Source organism: Myotis myotis, unplaced genomic scaffold (genome assembly GCF_014108235.1).
Source record: "Myotis myotis isolate mMyoMyo1 unplaced genomic scaffold, mMyoMyo1.p scaffold_m19_p_3, whole genome shotgun sequence".
NCBI lineage: Eukaryota > Metazoa > Chordata > Mammalia > Chiroptera > Vespertilionidae > Myotis > Myotis myotis.
Window position 1 is genome coordinate 21521037 of NW_023416335.1, and position 6000 is coordinate 21527036.

Genomic DNA, 6000 nt, shown 5'->3' on the forward strand with positions numbered 1-6000 from the left:
GCCTCCTTGGGCAATGGCTCTCCCTCTCCATCTCAGTCACTGAAAGGAAAGGAGATGACCCAGGCTTGGGGGTAATTAACCAGACCCGAGGCATGTCCCATGGGGTCCTACTACTTAGCTTTTCAACAAGCCTCAGAGAGGAAACTGTGCGCCTGGGCCAAGGGGAGAAAATGGCCACTTTCTGCTCAACAGTCTCAAGGCTAAGGTTCTACAATTTAGATGGCATTCCAAAAAAAGCACTGGTCCGGAGGTGCAAAGGGCAGGGCACATCTGCGGAGGAAACAGTCACCTTAATTACCATGTCTAGAGAAAGTGCGATTTCATTACAGCCTCCAAAACTACCGCCCAAAGGAGAAACCAGAGAAGTGTTTTCAATTTGAAAGAGACTGGAAAGGAGAGGGTGAGAGAGACCAACAACTCTCTCCACCCTCCCGCAACTCTGGACCACAAGGTGCTTTCCTACCTCAAAGGACATTACACACACACACACACACACACACACACACCCTTAACAATCCAACCCCCGCTTACAAAACCGTAGCTGTTATTTAAATGGTAAAATGTCCCACTTAAGTTTCCAGGGCTGCAGCCCAAATAACTCCTTTAAAACACACAGGGAGCGCCTCTGGCAGCAGCAGCTACAGCCCCTCCCCAACGCCCCCAGCCACTGCACTGGGGCCTTGCTCCCAGGAGGATGGAAAAGGGACCCGCAGGGACGCCACCCCCGGCAGGGTCAGATGCTCCTGCCGCCCCAGCTGTAACTGAAGGGACAAGAAGCAATACTTCAGTTCCAGAAACTTCCGTCAGGGCCAGTTCAGGAGCGACCCATGACCGAAAGTCCCCCGCCAGCAGATGAACCGTTTGCAAGTGCCACCCCCTAAAACCTTGGCCCCATGTTCTACGATGGATGCCTCTTTTCCGCACACTCTGTAAAGCACCATCAGATCCTAAACAACTTGGGATCCAGGTAACTTCTTCTGCTCCCCAAATTCCAACGCCTCATCTCCAAGTGTTAAGGCATTTTAAAGAGGGAGGTGGAAAGGGCAGTTTTAATTTGGGGGAGGGGGAAAGGGAAGAAGAAGGATGTTAATAACGTGGCTGCGGTGTACCCGTGTGGGGTAAAACCACCAGATGCGGCTGCTACATCTGGAAAATGGGGGTGGGGGGCGTGTTGGGGGAGAAAGACACCGCAGAAAGTTTTAAATGGGCTAATCGCTCCTGGGCCCAGAAAGGAGAAGCAGGCTTCACCCCCTCTCCCAAAGGTCTGGGTGCCTTCACAGGCTATGTGCTAAATGAGCTCCATCTACAGCGTCCATAAATTCCTCCGCAAAGGAGGGTTCTACTAGCCCTTCTTCCCCAACCCCAAACACGACAGGGGAGGGGGTGGTGTGTGTGTGTGGGGGGGCAGGAGGGTCGAGGCCAGAGAAGCAACAAGCATCGTCGCCGAGTGGACCGCACCGGACGAAACCCTCGTCCCCTCCCCCACCTCCTAGAAGCAGATTGGAATAGAACGTCCCCCTCCCCCAGGCCCCAGCGGAGGACTTCACACACCCGCTGGGCGCCCGCCCCTTCCCCACACTCCTGACCCTTTCGGAGCAGGGCTAAGTGGAAGATGAGCCCCTCTGGGAAAGGGAGTTCCTTTCTCGCTCCGAAAAAGCACATTCGGCCATTTGGTGACGACACAGGACTCAAAACCAATTCGGAGAGAAGCTAACTTAGCCCAGCACATCTTTCCTCCTTCTTGCCCCCCCTCCTCACCCCCCACCCCATCCCTAACCCCTGCCCGAGACTTTCCCGAGGTGACCAAGGACTTAGAAATACCCCGGATTTTTAACCTTCCATTCAAAGCTACCTGCGGAATTGGGGTGAGTCCCCGTGAGTGGACTGAGAAGAGAAGTGGAGCGCAAACACACACACACACACACACACACACACACACACACACACACACACACACACCTCGCTGCCCACTCCCACCCTCCTCCCCAGTCCGAGGACGTCGAGGGCCGCCGCCGCCTTCGTCCCGGCCGACCCTCCCCGACTCACCCAGGAGCCGCCGCCGCCTCGCCAGCTCCCAGCGCGAGTTGGCGGAAAAGTTGGGCGGCGGGACGGGCGCGGGCAGGGGGCGCAGAAGGCGACGCGAGCGGAGGGAAGGGAGGGGAGACAAAAGGGGGGCGCCGAGCGCTGGAGAGGGAGCCGGGGTGGAGGGGGCGGGCAGCCCGCGGAGGGAGGCGCCGGCCTCGAGCCGCCGGCGGCAGGGGCAGCGCGCAGCCAGGAGGCTCGGGCGCGGGGGGCGCGGGGGATGCCAAGCCCGCCCCGGATCTGGGGGCGCCGCGATTCCTACCTCACTCGGCGCTGCGGTTCCGCCTCTGGAGAGTCCGCCGTGGCTCGATCGGGCGGGCGGGCGCCCGCGTCCCCCGCTCCGGCCGCCGCCCCCGGGCTCCTGGCGGGGCCGCGACAGCCCCGCGGCCGGTTCTCGACTCCCGGCGGCGCCCGGCGCCCGGTGCCTCCAGTCCGGGCGGGAACAATGGAGCCGAAGCGGGTGCCCCGGAGGCGGGGCTGGGGGAGGGCTCCGTCCGCGCCCGGGGTCTCCAGACCCTGTGGCCCCCTCTCCAGACCCGGCGGCGGCGCCTCACGCTTCGGGCAGCCCGGGCTCCATCTCCGAGAGGGGCCCCGGCGCCGCGGCGTGCCCGGCTGCGGTCCTGGCACCGTGCGCCCCGCGGGGCGCCCCTCGGACCCGAGGAAAGTGCTCAGTCTCCGCGGCTTTCCCGCGGCGGCGCGCGCTCACGGCCGGGCCGGGCGAGGTCGCCGCAATGCGCTAAGCCGAGGTTCGGTCCTGTCCCGGCGTCGCCGCCCAGCGCCGGGCACCAGCCGGGCTTCTCCGCGCGCTGCGGCTGCACCCGAGTCCGGGCTCCCGCTCGCCGCCGTCCCAGTGCCCGCAGGAGCGCTCCGAGCGCTGTGCGCCGGCGAGGCGCGAGGCTGCTCTCTCACTCCCACCCGCGCTGGGCCCACCCCCTCCCCTCCCCTCCCCTCCCCTCCCCTGCAGCTGCCTGCTGGGCTTTGTAGTTCCCGAGCCGCGGCCGGGAGAAGGGGGAGCCGGCGTAGCGGCCCGCGCGGCCACTCCTCTCCTGCAGCCGGGTCAGCCCCGGAGTGCGCGCCGGCCCCTCCTCCCGAGCATCGCCCGGGAGGGCGCCCGAATTTCAGGCACTGGACAGAGTAGCAGTTTGGGGGGTGAGGTCGTACGTGGCAGCGCGGGCTTGGGAGTCTGATTGTGTGCTTGGGGTGGGGGTGGGGGGGGGGAAATATAATTTCCTTGCTCTACATCTCTGTTTCTCATTTGTAAAAGGAGGATAACAGTACTTTCCATGTAGAGTTGAGGATTGAGGGCCTGGCATACAGCGAATAAATGCAAATTTTTTATTCACGCGAAGGTCGACCCTTCCCTCCCATCTCATGTTCCCAGCCACAGTGGCTGGGTTTTGTGTTCCCTGGGAAGCGGGGTCCTGTAAGTTCTCAGCGCCATTCATGGCCTCCAGCCTGCGGCTCATGATTCCGGAGCGGAGAGTGAGTGGGGGAGTTGGGCGGTGTGGGTTTGGAAGTTAATCAGAGCCCACCCAGAACACACGCCAGTGCTCTATGGGACCGAAGGGAAAGTGACTAACACGTCCTTTGCCCCGGATCCTTCCACAGAGTGATGTGTAATCTGCTGGTTCTCTAATGGACATGAGTCCTTTGGGGAACTTCCGAAAAATACAAAATTCTTGGACCTGCTCAGATGGAGGAAGCGGACTGTCCCAGGAAGGAGCAAAGAGTCGGTATCTTTTCTACAGCTCCCGTGGTGCCAGGTTGGGGACGACTGGTAGGGTAAGAGGTATGTCACAGTAGGTATGAAAGACACCTCCATTCTGGTCCCCTGCTTATGAACTCTTTAATTTTGTTTGAGTCATGCATCTGAAAAAAAAAAAATCAAGACTTTATTTACATATTACCCCCAGTTGGTTGGGACTCCTTCACAAGGTTGTCATGAGAATCAAATTAAATAAAATAACAGATGCCAGCGCACCAAAAATGTCCCACAAATAGAAGTCACTATGTAAGTGAATGGTAGGGCCTGTTAGCTCATCCTCACCCGCCTAAACTCATAAGGTTGTGGAATCTCGAATACTGAACAAGGTAACAACTTCCTTCTCCCTACAATTAAGCAGCGTCTCTAAGTTATTTCTCTATTTGACCAGCAGGTGAAAGAATAGTGACCAACACAGCATCGTTCACATAGTAGGAGCTTGAGAAATATTTATTGACTGACCGAAGAGTAAATATTCAATAGATACTTATTGAATAAATGAGTAAGTTTAAAACTAAATAAAAAGCAGGAACACACATATTTGTGGAATAAATGAATGGCTGGAGTTTCTAGAGTTATTCTCCCTCGTAGGCCTGGCCTCTCTTTCCATCCTTCAACCATTCGGCTCTTGATCAGCCTGTTTATATCCTCCCATTTAAGCTGCCCAACCATTAGGCCTCCTTTATTTTAAATAATAAAATAGCTCTTTCGAGGTCTGTAAGAAGGGCAAACTAATGCCCCCCTCTTTTGGAGAGGCCTTCCCTGCCAATCTCAGTCCACCGAACCCCTACTGACCATCTGGTATGTCTCACTGATTTGATACCAAACATAACTTGGTTAGTTGTCTTTTTAACTCTTTCTCCTAAACTGTACTAGGGCAAGGATCCCATCTCTGTATCTGACCTAGCTCAGGACTACTCAGGAGGTGTGTCATATATATTTGTTGTTAGTGAGTTTGATGAGGGCCAGAGGAGTTTAGATGGGTGAGGATGAGCTAACAGGCCCTACCATTCACTTACATAGTGACTTCTATTTGTGGGACATTTTTGGTGCGCTGGCATCTGTTATTTTATTTAATTTGATCCTCATGACAACCTTGTGAAGGAGTCCCAACCAACTGGGGGTAATATGTAAATAAAGTCTTGATTTTTTTTTCCAGATGCATGACTCAAACAAAATTAAACCAGAGGAGAAAATACAAGTTGAGGGAATATGATTGGAAAGATAAGCCATGGAAAATGCAGCATTTAATATTAACACCTAACTACTATTTCCCCACTTTATTACTAAAAGAGAATATATGACTCTTCCTCTCTATGATTCTTTTAAAACCAGGGGTTTTCAAACCAGCTCTTTTTCCTTTTGATTTGCAAGCATCTTAGGAGTATCTTGAACCCAAAAGAGGAGGTTGATGAACATACCCTTGATTTAAACAGAAAGAGAATGATCTAAATGTTTGTCAGTTTGAAGTTAAAGGGCCTAGACCTGATACTGAACAAATTTCCCTATAGATTTAGCAAGAAACTGAAATGAAAGCGAGTGGCCAACTTGATAGCTCTCCCTCCCCCAGTTCTCAGGAAAACAGCCAAAGACAGGAGAATGGAGAAGGTGAGAAACCCAGAGAATGCATGGGCCATCCACAGACCACAGACATGGCTCCTGAATAATTGAGAGCTGCCTGCTTTTATCCTTCTAGCCTCACTCCCCTTGTGTGCTGCCTCTCCCCCTCCTCTTTCTGAAATGCAGACCCTCCACTTGGGGATCAGCCCCAGGCCAGTGGAGGGTCCTGACCAGCTCCAGGCAGAGGGGGTCAAACGATCGCTCTGCCTGCCTCTGTCCTGCTCTGAGGCCTCCTGGCACCTTGCCTCCCCACACAGAAATGTAATCTTCCCTTTGAGATAACAAAGAGCTGGGAGGGTCAGGGAGGATTTGTAGGCCCCTTGCCCTGCCAGCTAGATGTCTGAGGGGGAGACAAAAGCCCTCACGCTGAAGGACCTGATAACCAGTTGGGGGCCTGTTGCCTCCTGGATCTGTGGGAGGAGGGGACCTGTGCTGAATGAAGCAGAAGGAAACCGAGCTCTCCCCAAAGCCCGATCAGTTCTCTTTGTTTGGGAACACTGCAGAAAATCCCTTCCCTCTTCCTCCAGCCTCTGGTG

At 55.4% G+C, this 6000-nt stretch overlaps 1 protein-coding gene across 16 annotated transcripts in view; it reads right to left on the minus strand.

Moving 5' to 3' along the window:
* The window catches only part of FGFR1 (fibroblast growth factor receptor 1), a 49700-nt gene extending 46922 nt beyond the window's left edge, over positions 1-2778 (minus strand). For 13 of the 16 annotated variants that reach the window (XM_036296772.1, XM_036296771.1, XM_036296770.1 and 10 more), the window contains exon 1: positions 2345-2476. The gene's annotated coding sequence lies outside the window, so the exon portion shown is untranslated. Of the gene's footprint in view, positions 1-2046; positions 2065-2344 lie in introns of those variants that run through there. The other 3 variants (XM_036296766.1, XM_036296760.1, XM_036296754.1) reach the window with 2 other exon arrangements.
* Positions 2779-6000: the final 3222 nt, after the last annotated feature.